This window comes from Crinia signifera, chromosome 19, assembly GCF_055691185.1.
Source record: "Crinia signifera chromosome 19, ASM5569118v1, whole genome shotgun sequence".
In the NCBI taxonomy this organism is placed as follows: Eukaryota; Metazoa; Chordata; class Amphibia; order Anura; family Myobatrachidae; genus Crinia; species Crinia signifera.
The window spans coordinates 42,321,707-42,339,766 of record NC_139226.1 but is presented as its reverse complement, the minus strand read 5'-3'; the positions used below and the strand labels follow the sequence as shown (position 1 = coordinate 42,339,766).

Here is an 18,060-nt window from a genome sequence, read left to right as displayed (position 1 = left end):
CCTAAAATAGTATTCATTCCCTGAACATAAATAGTTTTAGTATAATTATCTAATTCTAGAACTCCATATTGTACAAATGCTAGAGAAGATATTCCAGTATCTGGTTCAGTAACAGAATTATACAAAATGTTATCTCAGTATGATGTTATAATGGGGTAGCTAGAGTGAGTGTAGGGGGTGCCCTTGATTTGGGACTTAGGCCCTCATTGTAGTTGGTTCGGTCATTTGGGGCATGCATGCATTTGTGCTGGTGATGGTGGTGTTAGAAGGCTCGCTAAGCAGTGACTTTTTGCTGCTTAGAGAGTCAATCAGAATCACCACCCTAGGTCATATAGCTGTCTACCAAGTTCCTGCAATTGTCTACTAAGCAATTGGGTCTGGCCATTGCCTGACCTGAAATGGAAACACTATAATTTGGCAAAATATAAACTGAATCACCCTATAATATGGCGATTATGATTTGGAGGCTGTATATTGTGGCATAATATGAACTGGGGGCACTACAGTGTGGAATAATATGAACTGGGAGCACATGAATGTGGCATAAAATGAACTCTGGCACTACAATATGGTATTGTATGAACTGGGGCTTTATAATGCGGCATACTACGAACTAGGGGCACAAGAAGGTGGCATAATATGAACTGGGGGCACAGGAATGTGGCATATCATGTACTGGATATACAGTATGTGTGTGTGTACTTTCTACCAGTGTAGCGGATGTGACTTCATGCTAATACCGTTACACCTGCAGACACATGAATCCATCCGGGTGTAAGGACTAAGCTGCCTACTTTGTGCATCTTTGGATCCTGAAGAACCACTTGGTGCATCTGTAGACACTACCATCACCACACTAAACTTTGCACTAGAGGCAGAATCTCTGTCAGAGTATGGCCTTAAATATGAGTGATGGAGCAACTGAGCCCACAATATATTCAGTGACATACCTGTGGCACTGCCATAGAATGCCCACAAGACAAACCATCTCTGTGCATCTGAAAGGTCTTCTCTAGGTCACCACCCGTTAACACCTAGCACATTTCTGGGACACTTTGGTTACTATGAGCCTCAATCACAGCCATGCCTGTGTGTGTGTGTGTGTGTGTGTGTGTGTGTGTGTGTGTGTGTGTGTGTGTGCGCGTGCACTCCATGGGATGCATGTGATGTGTGACAATTAGCAATTTAGCAGCAGTGTATCATGGGCCTAATCCAGCATTGATCATTAATCCGATAGGGTGCAATTGCAAAATAGCAAATAGTAATATTTTCACAGATCCATAAGCAAATCCTGAAACATCAATGGGTCCTTTCCATCTAAACAAATGTGAGAAGGTCTGAGGCTGCCTGTCAGTCAAACTGTGCAATGCAAATGGTACTGTATGCAAGCGCAGTCCTTCGATAATCGCTCAATTGTCAAATTCTCTAACTAGCGATCAATGCAGGAATTGGGCCCTATGTTCTAAAAGAAGGTCATTATTAATATGATTATTATTAATAATCATACTACTACTACTACTACTACTACTACTACTACTAATAATAATAATAATAATAATAATAATAAAAGTAACAAAATAATGATAATGAGGAGTATTCAATGTTTTTTGAGAGTCTGGCTCACCGCTCACTGTTCTGTGTCCCTGTGATCTCGCTGAAGTGCTCACCACTTTTTCTTATCTCCTCATTTCTGACTTCCTCAGTATTCAACGTGTGGACAGCTCACCGTCCCCTTTTGCGAACTTAGCATAATTATGCGAGTTCAAATGGGAGAGCTGTAACTGGAGACATCTGTTATCTCCTGCTCTCCACGTGAGCTGGTCAGACTGGGATATTCTCAGCAGCGTGTTCCTCACATTTGTGGACTTGTATTTTTTTTACAAAGGTTTAGAAAGGTAAATGTTTTGTTCAGTATTTATTTTACAACAAATGGCTGTGTGACTATTTTAATTGGGTTTGTGCAGACAAGTGTATTTTGTTCTGTTTGGCCTTTATCCTTGTGTTGTGCTTTTAGCATTGTTTCTTTGCCCTGTGTTTTTATTTAATTTATTTTATAATTGTTAGTGTGTTTAAAAGCCTGTTTGGGGGTTAGGTGAGGAAGAAGAGAGGAAGCATGGGAAATTACTAGGAGCATTCCAAAATGATTTCTTATTGGTTAACATTAAAATAACTTATTAATTCCAAATCAATTAATATAGAAGTACAGCATTATGGCACTTGCAATAAATACATTAGAGTACATTTTTTTTAATTTATAAGCCATAAAAAAACAAAAAAAAAATAACAACTTTAAGAAAGATAACCTTACAGTTCACCTAAAAAAGATGCCGAGGGAAAAATGGAGAACTGCTCTAAAAAAAGAAACCAGCAGGACTCGCAATTTGTGCATTGAATACACTTTTGGAGAGAGACACTAAAATCCCCATTGAACAGAAATGGGGAGAAGTGCAGGGTGAACTGAGTTAGCTTCGCAAAATATTTTTGGAGAAGCAACAGAGCTGAATACAGGGAAGCACAAAATAGGAGAGAAAAGTTCACCACTCTCCAAAAAACATGCACACTCACCGTTATTTACGGCGACATAGGAGCATTGAATACATGCCAATGACTTTATATTAGCACTTCAGAAATCAGACCGCCACCCTCCGCTGCATACCAGATAACCGCCTGGCCCATTACTGTAGCCTAATCCCTGCAGTAGAAGGCAGCGATCACACTCCTTCCTGCTACCCCAGCTCAGGATGACAGGGCTTGTCTGTTACACATAACTGTAATTTATTAGCTTGTTATCAGTCTGAGTAGTTTAAAGACATATCTGAACACTCAAACGGAAGCTACAAAGAAAAAAATCGTAAATAATGCAGAAGGAAATGTACAAACCAACACTAAACTAAAGTCAACAGATGTCTCACGTTACAGAAGCAGCCGCCAGAAACGGGAACAAAATAATGGCTCAACTGTTTTTCTCTTCTATGAAGTCTGATCATCCTGTTCCAAGGCACATGCATATTGACCTGATTTTGTAGGTATATTATTTATTATACAGGTCGAGTGTCCGTTATCTGGATATCCCAAAACACTAAATATTCTATAGGTTTTTAGAATAATTTTTTTTTGGGGGGGGGGGTTGCACCACTGCAGCGTTTTTCATACTCAACGGGTCACCAGATGTCCACGGTAGCCATCGCATTGGGTTTATCTTTAGAGGTATCCCTGGTTTCAAGGATGCATCATCAGTACACCCACACAATGCATCCTTGGGGCCGGGAATACCGCAATACCTCTGAAGACGAAACTCCATGGCCGCCGTGGATGCCGTGGGACCACCTGGGGGACCAGTTGAATATGTAAAAACATATATATACAGGTTGAACATGCCTTATCCGAAAAGCTTGTGAAGCTTATTTTGGATAAGGGATTTTTTCGGATTCGTTTTTTTCATACTCACCTAGTCTCTTGGAGGTGTCCCGATGGTCCCCCGACATCCATGGTGTCCCCCAGTGTCCATGGCGGCCTTCCGGACCCTCTTCAGCGGCATCTCCAGTCTTAGGGGTGCATTGCGCGCCCGTGCATTCGCGCAATGCACCCCTGGGACTGGAGATGAAGCTGAAGAAGATCTCTGGAGGCTGCCATGGACATCGAGGGATAAGGTAAGTATAAAAAAAGGGTCTGGGGAAAAGAAAAATAAATATTCTGGAAAAAAAAAACACGGTTTTCGGAATATTTAGGGAGAGCTGCCCTGTATATACTATAAAATCCCAAAAAAATCTTTATCCAAAATACTCCTGGTCCGGAGAATTTTGGATAGGGGTTACTCAACCTGTACTTAATATAACACTCTGGGGGGTATTCAATGTGGGCGTCACGGCTGTTGAGCTTGCTCGACAGCCGTGACCCTGTCCCGTTCTCGGTCTGCTCGACCGAGAACACGCAGGCAGGATTCAATGTCCTGCTTGCAGTGGGACGAGAAGGGGGCGTGGCCGTGAGTTGCGGCCGGGAAGAGGCGAGCTGCAACCGGCAGCTCGTCACTTCCCGGCCGTTCTCAGGAGATGGTCGCCGGTGATTGAATACCCCCCCTCTGTCAGTAGCAAATTAATGAATGAAAAGTCCCTACTTTTCTAATTTTGCATTGTAAACCAAAAGACACGTTTGGTGTTTGTAAATTGCAATATAATTTGTAACTTCTGCTTGTGTTTTGTAGGATTAAAAAAAAGAAGATTTTTCCTATTAAATACCGTTACCCATATAATTAGCTTTGGTTTGGTGCGTAAATAAATATTCTGTTTATTGTTTTGTTGTGTTTAAATTCTCTTACTATAATGTTGATTTATCTTATTTTTTATACTCGTTGAGCATCTTCGCAGCATGACAAACTCTATTCCATTTAATAACAGTGGATCTGAACGCAAGAGAATTTTCCGAAATAAATGAAACTGCTCCCAGATATATATATCACATTGTACTTCATCTCCTGCTCACCTTTCAGAGAGTTTCACATCATTTTCAGGCTCTTTTATTCCAGTTGTAGCGGCTCTTTTGAACTGTGAAACATTGCCAGTGGCTTTGTAGTCCTCTCATGAGATCCAACACTTCTGGCTAGCGACCGTAGCGTGCTCGTTGACTGATAGGTGGCCAAGATTTACATAGTTACACCACTGTTCCCTTGCAGACGGCCCCTGAAGATTCCAGCTGCAGGAAAGATCAAATACAATTGTTGTTCTCAAATAAACACAGAAATTCAAGTAAATAATACGGAATATATTCATTATTTGCGAGCAGGGCCCTCCTACATTTTGACTGTCTGTAAATACCCTGTTTTGTTTCACTGTCTGCTATTGTAAAGCGCAACGGAATATGCTGCGCTATATAAGAAACTGTTAATAAATAAATAAATAAATTATGATAGACGTTCGTTTTTGTTAGACTCTGAAATGGAGACTAATTTGAGCTACAATAAAGATATCGGTTCTATGCATGACTATATTATGATAAAGATAGGGAGATACAGGTATGGGGAAACATACAGTATATCTATTAGAGAAACAGAAGAATACTATAGAGCCCCAAATGCACCACGCACAATAGTTGCCTACCCTTGTGCATTCTGCAGGAGACTTCCTGAAATAGTAGCAATCTCCGTGACTCCCTGAAGAGTCTAGCAATCACCCTGACTCCCTGATGAGTCTGAAGAGTCCCCAATTTCACCGAACCCATAATACACAGCTTTGAGAACAAAAAAAAATCAGAGATATATGCATTCAAATGGAATTATCAATGCGTTTCTCTGCATTGGTTATAAAGCACAATAATCCCTATGGGTTATATTCAATTAGAGTCGAAACTGCCACCTTGTAGGAAAGTTGTGAATTCCTGACTTGTCGGAAAACATGTGTATCGGCGGAATCCGCATGCTTTTGGTGGAAACGCGGCCAAATCCGACAGGTTTTGGCCCATTTTCGGCATTCTCAATCCGACTTTTAAAAAATTCAGATTGAGGAGATCAGATGGGGGAGTGGGGCTAGGGAGGGAGAGCGAGTGCTTAGGGCAGGGGGCAGCTGGAGCTGCGGTTGGTGGAAGACACTCTCTTCTCTGAGACCAAGTTTATTCTGCCTTTACTCTGTGTTTTGACAGTGTAATATTCTCCCATGCAGTTTGCTGCCAGTAATGACAAGTGCAAAGGGGCCCCCCTGTCTAAAGTGCCCCGGGCCCCCCGAAGTCTTAAGCTGGCACTGGGTGTCGTGCAGATCTATTATTTAATATATTATTTAATAGATTATTTACTAATAACACATATTTGGGAAAAGAGAAGTTACAGTACAATCTACTAGTATTGATGGATACAGAGGTTACAGTACAATAGAGTATCTGTGAATATACCAGACAAACTGATGTCTCTCAGCCAAGGATATGACGTGCTGATTTCCAAGCATTTTAATTTTTTATATATTTTAAAATGATATGGCAACCTGCTCACTAAGGCCATGATTCTGGTTCACTTGCAAAAGCAAATTCTCTCTTTAATGGACAAAACCATGTGCATTGCAGGTGGGGCAGATGTAACACGTGCAGAGCGAATCAGATTTGGGTGAATTGCGTACTTCAAACTGATATCCATACTGCAGCGTAAAAATAAAGCAGCCAGTATTTACCCTGCACAGAAACAAAATAAAACCCAAATGTAAATCTCTCTGCACACGTTACGTCTGCCCCACCTGCAGTGCAGCATGGGTCTGTTCATTAGAGAGAGAATTTGCTTTAGCGAGTGAACCAGAATCAGGCGCTAAGTCTTTCTTGCTGCACCCACGGGTGGCCACCCTGTGGAGCCACACATTGAGCCAGCTCTAATTATCAATATTAGGTGACTGGGTGTGGAGATTATGGTTAAGCACTAGTGGGGATGGTTAGGGTCAGGCTGTGGGGGTGGGGTGTTTAGATTTAGCCTTCTGATCCCCTGTCGGCATTTTCACTACCGGGATGCTGGGGTCGGTATTATGACCTTATCCTAAATACTGGCATAGCGTTTATTGATAGAACAAGCTAGCAGTAGATATTATATAGGTGATGGTTCGTTATTCTCAGATTGATTCTCCTTTGCATTACAGTGTACGGTAATAAGGACTCTTACTTGACCACACCCCCCAGTAACCAGGTCAGATTGACCCATCAGCTGCCCTGGTTACATACGATATGCGCATACTAATGATTACATTATGATTGATAACATATCTATACAATACCTGGAATAACAGTTAACAAAATCTGCTAATATCTAGATATTGTCCATAAACATCTGTACATCAGCTGCTGATCATGTGCTGCATTCCTACAGTACTGCATGTGTGATCATTATAATTTACAACAGCAGCATGGGATAATTCAACCACCTCGTTCAGCTGCTACAGATTGCAGAGAGGAAAAGGATGAGATATTTTGTTATACCACTAATTTGAATATTTGTGAAAATTGGTGAAACCAAAAAAACATACGGTCTTCAGATGATACAGGATAGCTATAAATTCTGCATGACTGATCCAGAGACCCCCATTTACAGATGGAGCAGATTGTATTTCAGCATATGCTTTAAATTGCTCACCCAATAATTAGAATAAAATCACACCGTTTCAGGTTAGAACAATGTATGTAGCAGTCATGTGGCATCTTGTGACTCTCTGTGAAAAGAAAGCTACGTGATCAGTCTAATTATCCAAGAATCACAGGGCCGTGTTCAGATTCTCTTTGTCACAGCAGAATGCACCGCAGCGTAATGCTGTTCATACATCAGAATAACTTACATCCAATCATACAACTAGTTGTTTGGATGGTTTACAAATTTGGTACTGGATGGGAGTATGGTGTATTTTCTACAGTACATTGCTATTATTAATCTGGTACATTAGCTGGCATGGACAAGCAGTATTTACTGTACACAAGGCCACCAATAGGGGGGTGCTGTGGGTACAGTTACCCTGGGCTCTGGCCTCTGGAAGGGCCCGGGCAGCTCATTTTGCCCACCACAACCCCCTGACTGCCTCCGCTGCACTGCGCTCAGTGCGCTGAACAAAGCAGGTGGCCAATTAAAACGCTGCACCGGAGCAAATCTGGTCAAAATGATCCTGTTCCCCAGAATATTATACCCACTACAAGCCCTTCCAATTCCGCTGTCCAAAAAAGGTGCCTTAGAGATTGATTAAATTATCCGCACATTTATTTGGAATGGTAAAACGGCCAGAATTAGTATGGTCAAATTACAACAGCAAAGACCCAATGGCGGTATTAATTTGCCTAACATAACTGAATATAGTTATGCTTCTCACCTCCGCGACCTCCGCGATTGGATACATGGATAATTTCTTTCTTACATCTTCTTGATGAAGAAATTCCTGTGACAATTCGGGATAACCCACTTTTACTGTCCACCCGAAAAGTGTGGCACATATTATACCACAAACACACAATAAACTCACACACATCATTATTTCTCCCCTTCGTGTGTAACCATTCTTTTCAAAATGGGCTTGCATGTCACCCCTTCTCCTTATGGGATAGACAGGGCCTGAAAACCGCTAGGCAACTAATGGATGGTGAGACTAAAAAAACGTTGCAGTTTGCACAGGCCATGGAGAACTTCCCAATGCTAGAACCCTTCCCTATGGCATATCTACAAGCCCAACACTATGTAGCTAGCCTCTCCAGGACACTCTCCCCGGAAGATTATAATAACCCATTGGATACTTTATTAGTGACATCGAACCCCTCTTTCAAGGAAATTTCTATGCATTATCTCTTCCTCCATGTCCCCATTAATTAGGAACTCCAACAAACAGGATTAGCACATTGGAAAGACCAATTCCCTTCCCTTACCCTTAAAAAAATATTGAGAATATTGGATATATTGGTTAAGCTAATATCAGCAACATCCTATACAGAATTATTGTTAAATGTACTCCATAAAACATATCTATCACCACACCGTAGATACCTTATGGGACTGCTAGCAAATCATTTATGTCCTAGATGTGGCTCCCAACGAGCGGAACTATTTCACTGTGGTACTTATATGTTAGTTGGGAGGCCACTTTAGTTAGTATGCTCATACCCCCACTATCCATGTCGGCATGGAGTTGATTTTATATAGTGTGGCGAGCACAGAGAGCCACCGAGCCCTAAACTTGGCGAGCGTACGCGGAAAACTAAGCAAATAGCTTAGTGGGCACCCAACTAACATATAAGTACCTCCACTGCTTATGGGACTGCCCAATAATAAGGAGATTCTGGCTCCAGGTTTGGAGATTCATCACTCAGCATCTGGTAAATTGTCTACCCCTGACGCCTGAATGGGCAATATTCGGAATAACACCGGAACGTACTCGAATAGCATTGGGAGTCAAAAAGTTACTGATAATAGTATCCGCGGCTGGAAAAAAATGCATCATCCAACTATGGATACAACCCACAGCACCTCCATTGTCACTGTTTTTGGATAAACTGTTTTATATTTTTAGAATGGAGTGGCTCGAGGCTTCGTTACAAAAATAAAAATTTACGGAGAAATTCTTCGAAATGATGGAAAGCTACATAGAAACCCTGTCAGATTCTATGAAGGAGCAGATATGGAAGTGTTTCAAGAACACCCTGTGGTATGAAACACGAATGTGTATTCAGGACCCCCCAATATCACTTGCTGTACATTATGTGCATCCCTAGTTGGGATTAGGATGGGTATAGGCACGGATCCAGTAGTACCTTTTTTTTTCCTGATGGCAGCCCTGACTCTACAGTATATATTATTCAAGGGGCCCAGACCATCTACTCTCTAATGGCTAGGCAAACCTATGTGGTGGCTATCCAAACCCCCTGTAGAGACTGGCCACACCCCTATAATGCATATGTATAGACATCACAGGGAAGATTCCCGGTAGGCCAACGCACCTGTGAGGCCAGCTATCAACCAATGTTTTTTTGTTTTTTTTAAACATGTTTACATTCCTGGGGTATTTGTTGACTAGACTAGGGGAGGGGTGGGGATATTTCACAGCAGCTTAAAGATCTGGTGGCTACTAGACTGCCAAATTTATTGAAACCTATAACTTCAACACAGGTGTAGTGATGTATTAATCCCACCCATTTTGGTGTTGGTTCCACCTGCATTTGATTTGGTGCCGCCAACATGAAGCCGCTTCTAAAAAATTTCACAGGGCCACTTTTAGGTCCCAATCCACCCCCATCTACATGTCCAAAGGGACAATTCCATGGATGAGCTGGTATGAAGCATTACGTTGATTAGAGGTAATATATTTCTATCTATCTGGGTAAGGTACAGTACGTTGGCGCAAACGGTTGTAAACTACCAATAGGCAAAGACACACACACACACACTAGTGTGCTTAATCTCTACCATTTTACCTAAAGTATGTGTTCAGCCTTTCACTGAAACAAAAGAGACTCCTGATTAATGACACCAATGTGACCTGAAGAAGAGAACTGAATGGTACAGAGAACTGTTTATTGGAGCTTGGCCTTATATACCTAGGGGAAAATGTATCAAAACTTCTTTAGTGTGCAGAAGAGGACAAGCGGATACGTTGCCAATGGGAATGATAGCTTCTAGCTACGTAGCTATACTTTGTACAGTATACAATAATAGATAGAAACTGAATGGTTGCTAGGGGCAACTTCACCGGCCCTCTTTAGAAGGAATGATACATCGCAGCCCCAAAAAAATAGTTTAATATGCACCAACACATTTGGGAAATGAAACAATACCTCTTTGTCATGTCAGCAATTTCATCTCTCTGTGGCTCAATTAGCCATTCAATGGGATCATGATGTATGACAAAAGACATCTCTTAATTTAACCCAGCTCTTATGTCGTACTCTTAATTGGCTAGTTATGACATTAAAAAGTCTTACCATTAATTACAATGACGTTAAACACAGTAACAGTTAGAATGCAGTAAAATATTTAAACAAATTGGTGTTCTGCGGGATAAAGGAAGGTTCATCCTGTACAACAGCTGATCATAACGGCTACAACATACAGATTGTAAACCAGAAGTGGAAGGATGACTTGAAAGTGGACAGAGCACTGACTTTTTCGCTTTCACACATAACCTTTCCACCTGGATTTTGGCTGGTGCTTGCGGCTCTACCCAGGTCTTGGCTATGTGTGAACAGACACAGCATGGGTCTGGTGCCCCTGCTTGTTACTGCGGATTTTCCTAGGACCAACCCATCATATACAAACATCCCTGAAAACCTGGGTCGCTGAAAGACCCTGGAACAGTGCAAATGAGTAGCCTGAGGGGGTGATTCTAATCTACTCGCTAAACAGCGCGTTCGGCCCTGTCCCGATGGTTGTGAGGTTGTGCGCATGCTCACTGTCTTTTTTTTTTTTTTATAATAATTTTTATTGAAAATTTTGCATATTATACATAAGTCAACGTATCATTTCTGCGCATGGTCTTTTATGCAGGTCCACTTTGCGAACGGTGTCGGCGACTTGCATAGATGCTGAGATCGGCGGTGGGCTTGGGGCGGTCGGCAGCGGGGACGAGGATTGTCCGTGGGATCACCCAGCTTTTCATGGGTATCTCCATGAAAATGCTGGGCGATCCTATGGGAATGCGGGAAGGACGATGTGGGCCATCCGCCCTTTCTCTGTCCTGGCGCTCGCAAATAAAAATCAGTTTCCATTTACTTTTATTTGCGAAGTCGGCGGAAATCCTTTGACGGTTGGTGACCATAGAATGATTTCTCCGGCAGCGTCGGCATGCAAGGGGATGTGTTTTTGTAACACATCCTCTCGCATGGTGCCAGGGGAAACGGTGGGGGACGAGGGTATATATTCGTCGGGGTGGCACTTTGGCGCTTGGAAAGCTTCAATCTTCTCAGCTTACCGAGTCAACCAGAATCAGGCACAGAGTCTGTTACCCAGGTGTGAAAGAGGGTGACTACCGAGACTCCGGCTACACCCCATGCTCAGTGCCCTGGGGTCGGTCTCCAGTAGTGCCAGGTTTATGTGTGAAATGTGTATAACATTGTAAATCACCACTAAAACATCACAAGTAAATTTACTTAATTTTTTTTTAGTTGAATTGCTTCATTAACCACATGAATACGATACATAAACTCCGTCTTATCTGTATCACTACATCATTCATGCCGTTTAATAACTTCAATCCATATTGACCTTTAAATTAGAGATGTGCAGGTTCTGATTTACTCTGATTTCAAAGCAGGATCTTATTGGCTATCCCAAATCACATGACAGTTGTTGACAGTTGATAGCCAATAAGATCCTGCTTTGAAATCAGAGTAAATCGGAGCCTGCACATCTCTACTTTAAATACGCATTCCTGCAATTCTTTCTTTCTGCACCTTAATCCAGCACATCAATGTAGGGTGCATTATTACAAACAACGTTCTACCTAAACCAGGGATGGGAAACCTTTGGCACTCCAGCCATTGTTAAACTAAACATCCCAGCATGCCCTGCTGCAGGTTTGCTATTTACCCATGGCAAAACTGTTGCAGGGCATGCTGGGATGTTGAGTTCAACAACAGATGGAGTGCCGACTCTGATCTAAACTAAGCAATCCACAGAGAAAGAGTTAAAAGATGACCTTAATGAGCTGCACACCTGAAGGGCCAGCATGCACAAGATACAGAACTGTCAGCAGCCAGCTCCATTTTTAACACTATCAGCTGAGGGAGGACAGTGATAACGATGACATTACTGGAATGCTTCTGTAAATGAGGACAAACACGGAGCGCTGGTAAAGCTTTCTGCTGCCAGACAAAATTCCATTAGGCAGCAGTTAATAAAGAATGCATTTGAGGCTATATAAAGCTTTTGTGGACAACGGGGAGAATGAAATGTCACTTTCTAGTCACAAACTGTAATCTGTTGTTAAATTACCCTTCCCCTGAATCACTTAGTGTGTGTTTCTCTATATTTATATCTCTTACCCATAATGGTTTGTCTGGAGGTTGTGCTGTAAACAGGCAGTGATAGGGCGGCCTACAGGAAGATAAACATGGGTCACAGCCCTCTTCTCTGAAGATTGACGTGCCGCATGCACTGCAGTACATAGTACATAGTATATAATAAGCAATACATAAGCAATATAGAATACAACACTGCAATTCTGTATGGCTAGGGGTAAAAACCGGATCAGGACAAGACCCCGGAATGCCGGACCGGACACTACAAGCTCCGGAATGCAGAGTTTGATGTCCGATCCGGCATTCCAGGGGATGTCCTGTCTGGAGGTGTCCTGTCCGGGGGCGCTGCCTGTGACAGCTCTCACCAGGGAGAGGAGGAGGGAGAGAATAAAGCCTCCCTCTATGGTCCGGGCATGTAGCAAAAACCGGAATGGTCCTGACCACACGGGGATGCTGTAATCTCCCCTTCCCCATGTCCCTGGTGAAAGCTATCACAGGCATCCTCCCGGACAAGACACCCCCCCGGACGGGACACCCCCGGGACCGGACATTACAAGCTCCGGAATGCAGAGTTTGATGTCCGGTCCAGGGTTCCGGGGTCTTGTCCGGGTCCGGTTTTTACTTTGTCCCTATGGCTAGTTACTTGATTTTATACAGCTGCCGCATGGGGTCTGATTGAAGCACCTGACTTAAAAAATAAACAGTTGTGGCCAAATAATTCCATATAGTGAATCATACCTGCCAACATCTGAAGGACAGAAATCGGTCCAAATTCGGAAAGAGGGCGTGGCCACACCCCCTTTCCCTCTACTTTAAATGGACAGTTGGAGACCCAGAATCCCAGTGCAAAGCCCTTTTGGGCTGGTACAGGCCAAAAAAGGTACTGTACAGCCAAAAGGGTACAGTTGGAGAGTATGAGTGTATGTACTTACTGTACTTGCCTGTATAGAGTGCATCTGGAAGGTTTAAAAGTATTTTGATTAAATGTTTAAGGTGAGGAGGTCTAGTCCTTATGTGTGTATAATAAATATTATAGGACCATCAGTAACCAGTGAAAGCCCCCAAGTTCCCTAGTATCTCTGGAATCTGATTTCAGTAATGTTGCCATCAAAACGAAATCTTGTTTTTTTACACGCGAGCTGCTCCCATCAGACAATACAAAATGTTGCAGGCCTGTAGCTGCTATCACCTGCGCCAATCCATCATTCTATACTGATCCCCGTAGAAAGCAGATATATCCACAGAAAAGTAACTAAAGAAAGCCAGACACCATTAATCACCATTAACCACTGATATAAATTCCGGAAATCTCTGCTTATATCCTGTTGCATGAAAACTTACAGGAACTATAAATCAGTTGGGAAGAGTATAAATGACAAGATGATGCTGTTTTCTCACAGATTGTGTATCATACTAGCCGGAAAATAGAGGAGATTGTCGAGGCCTTTTACAGTAAAATTTAAATTTTACCTCAATTTACTAACTTGAGGCTTGAAACCGTGCTGGGTGGATATAGCTCTTAAGCATAGACTTAATCACGATATGAATGGCTTGACTAGACCCAGAACAAGGGTGTAGAGTCTAACACACCAGGTGGTCTTCACCGAGAACCGCCCCAAGGAGGTGTGGACTTTAGCGGCCCCCAATGTGCAGATTGCGGCCCCTCGACTGGGCCCACTCTCAGTAGACCGAGTCACAGGATATCCAGACAAAGGAAAAAAAAAGAGTAGGGTCTGAGGATGGATGGATCGACTAATTGAATGGAACTGGAGTCAACCAATATTGGACTGAATGGATCAGAGAAAGATAAAATAGTGACCTTATCTGGAAAATGACGGAGTGAACATGACGCAAGAAGATATATACTGAATTGACTGGGCCGGAACATATGTAACGACTTGATCTGGAAAATGACCAGATGGACTGGACCAGAGACAAGAAGATATATATGATAACATGATCAGGAGTATGACCAGACGGACTAGAGCGGTACTATGAAGATATGTCACAACAGATTTTTACATTTTTGGGAATTTTTCATACTTTAACATTCACGTGGACTGGGAACGGTAAGGTGTGCCGAGCCCAGCGGTAGTGGAGCCAGGCCAAAAGCATGGCCAATGAGAGGGTACACACTACACTAATTGACAGTCCACGTGGTCCGGTGTTGATATTGACACCAGAAAACAGTGTCTTCCTTCTCATGTGTTGACCTGATTGTGCCAACATGTTGTCAATGTCGAGCTTCTGTATGTCAACCTTTTGTCAATATTGATCTTTTGGTATAGAACTATTGACTATCTAGACAATCTTTTTATCTGGAACCGCTCCATGTCCATTTTGACTGCATACATAAGTGGCCATATAGGACAAATCCCACTTATTTGGCTGGGGCACATCAGAAGGAGATTAGCAAGCACCCAGTGAGGTACCGCTGCCCCGGCGACCGCCCTTCCCGCCTCCGAATCCCCGCTCTAACATGCAAGCGGATTTGTACTGGAACACATCCCCTTGCATGTGGTCGAAGGGGAGACAAATCATTTGATGGTCGCTGATGGTAGTTGATAAATGCCACCTCTAGTTATATTTTGATAAGGTTAATGGATAATGTTTTGTTTAAGTGGCCAAGGTCAGTAAGAACTGCAGCGTATTTGTATTTTTATTGCCTAATACTGTAATCTTGAGATGAACCTAAAAACTCTCATGAGAATTGCCCTCTTCCTTCATATCCTTTACTGTACCCTTCATCAATTATACGGCATCATAACTTTGGGTTCTATTGCCTTATTTAGGTATAATGATGGCTGATGTAGAAATGCTTGCATCCTGCAATGTTCTGCACTGAATGCTGTACAACCAATTGTCGCAATTTCAACACAGTCTTTGGGGCGTAGAGAATATTCAACATTTCGATTTTCTGGAATTTGCTGACGGACATCTGATGTACAGTATGGAGCCCTTAAGTAAATTTATGCTTGTTCTGTTCCTTGTTTATACTGTTTCTGTTTCTGTATTTTGGGCATTGCTGCAGGCCCTGTGGCATCATATAATGAAAGAGTATGAAAAATAATAATAATAATGATAACTGTTGTTAACTAATACAGGTACCACTTTAAAATTATTTTTATTTGTAAAAGTGATATATTCTCTAATCATTCTATGATAAACAAGGAATCGATCAAATAATGCAATTAGAGAGTCGTTATCTTAAACCGGACACTATGAAATTCTGTAGAGTGATTACGTTGTGGACAGGATCGAGTCTAGAACCCAAACAATTCATAATAATTGGCACGATGTATACGTTTACCCAGCGGCATAACAAAAGGCTTGGAGGCCCCAGTTAAACTCTCAAGGTGTGATTTATATTATATGGGGCCAAACAGGGAAGTGGCAGATTATAAGGGCGGTGCACAGAATGCTTATCACTCCCCGGGTACAGGCACACTAACAGGCACCTGCGGGGCTACCCACAAGGACACAAATACCACCGGTAGACCTCCTCAGGCAGCGCGGGGTGGGCGGGGGGAGGTGTCAGACGGGATGTGGTCGGGACAGATATTGATTAGAGAGCCCTGATATCCAAGCCATGTCTTCAGGCCAATCCAGACAGCTTGGATGCTGCAGCTCCGGGGAACCCTTCACCTTGTGGGCCCCATGACATTTGCCGGTCTAGCCACCCTGTAACTACGTCACTGAGCTTACCATACTATCACTTTAAATCGGGGAACTAATGAATTACACAGTCTCTAAGTGCTTAACCTGTGTTCATGGAGTATTAAATGGACAGTATGGTAAGCCTAAGGATCTAGTGATTGCACATGATGCATACACGGCATAAAGCCAAACAGAACAACCAAATATGCCTGTTACTCTCTTATATACTCCCCTATTCCCCCTTAATTCAGTTATTGTACCCTATAGGGAGATACCACACACCTGGGTAGAACCGCCTCTTTATTTAGTTACATTTTAAAAGAGAACATTATTCCAGATAATTTGAACAATATTTTCTCAAACACCCGTCCCATAGCCGAAAGCCTTTGCTCCCGTGCTTTGTTGTCAATATAAACAAAGTTAGTGTTTCTAATTAAACAGGAACCCGAGCCTCACATTATACACGGCACAGTGCTTCATACAATTCAAATGAGCAGTAAGGTTGAAGGGTATCCTTTTATTACAAATTGGTAAATGCTGGAACTCTGGCTTCGTGATTCACACTAAAGGCCAATTAAATCTGACAGTTAAAGAATATATATATTTTTATAAAATACAAGACAAAGAAGAAGACAGCAGCTCAGAGAATTGTCTTCTCTCCGGAGTTGTTGTTTACAAGGTGAGGATTTATGCTTTTCTCTGTTTTCATGGCTGTTTGGTGTATTGGCTCGGTTGAACCTGAATGATTATGTCAGTAGTACACAATTATGGGCTGAGCAGCTTTTCTGTTGAGTTCTAATTTCCTGCCACTTTGCTCCTGATTTACTAACCAGGTCTGCAGCCAGAAGATGGCCGATCTGGTGATAGATAAAACCAGTTATGTCAAAGACTAGTTGCAAAAAGCAATCAATGACATCACTGCTTTTATCAGTCTGATTTTAATGTTTCAGATGGAATCAATTAGACGCCAGAACAATATAGAGACATTTGCTAAAACTTTGACTATGGTGTTCCCCAAATGCCATCAGCATATCTACGAAAAGAGTTCACAGTTCAAATATACTCTAAACTTTATAATCTGCAGCCAAGAGCGTAGTTAACATAGGTGCAGGAAGTGCAGCTGCTATGGGGCCCAGTGCTGAGAGGGGCCACCTTCCCTGTCACAGTTACATTTGTTATATACAGGGTGTAGCTACCATAGGTGCAGGGAGTGCAGCTGCTATGGGGCCCAGAGCTGAGAGGGGCCACCTTCCCTATAACAGTTACATGTGTTACATACAGGGGTGTAGTTATCATAGGTGCAGGGAGTGCAGCTGCTATGGGGCCCAGAGCTAAGTGGGGCCACCTTCCCTGTCACAGTTACATGTGCTATATACATTTTTCACCATTAGGAGGAACATAGGGACCCTTACAAACATTTGCTATGGGGCCTACAAATTTCTTCATACGCTACTGACTGCAACCATTCTTTTTAGGCACTAGTTGACCACACACACAGTACGGATCATATGCAGGTCCATCTGACCATAGTGATATCCCCTATTTAAAGATAACCTAGGATCCAGCCAAGGGCTCAGTGGGCATGGGCCATTTTATTCTCACAACTACAGTATTTATTTTTTGAGAAACAGAGAGTGGAGAAGGGGTGCAAGGTTTACATTGTTTTGCCTAGGGACATGTGGGCATAGGAAAGGAGCATGGGTTTGTGGCATCATGGGGAGGTGTCAGTGTCTCAGGCTGCCTTTCTTGAGCTTACTAAATTGTTGGGCGTCTAACCATTGTGAGAGGGAGTGACCTCCCAGCATTTTCTATTTTCTGCCCCATGCAATCCCCCAAAAAAGTCTGGTACTTGTTACCTAGAACAGTGCCCATCGCGGGCATCGCATGTACATCGCACCTGTGAAGCCCGCGAGGGGACGCGGATACCTGTGAAGGTATCCGCGTGCGCTCGCCACGCTT

The 18,060-nt window shown here is 42.7% G+C and overlaps 1 protein-coding gene across 2 annotated transcripts in view; it reads right to left on the bottom strand.

Annotated features, from left to right (window-relative positions):
* The window catches only part of SYT3 (synaptotagmin 3), a 216,628-nt gene that overhangs the window by 132,085 nt on the left and 66,483 nt on the right, over positions 1-18,060 (bottom strand). For both annotated transcript variants that reach the window (XM_083162445.1, XM_083162446.1), the window contains exon 2: positions 4,480-4,689. The gene's annotated coding sequence lies outside the window, so the exon portion shown is untranslated. The remainder of the gene's footprint in view (positions 1-4,479; positions 4,690-18,060) is intronic.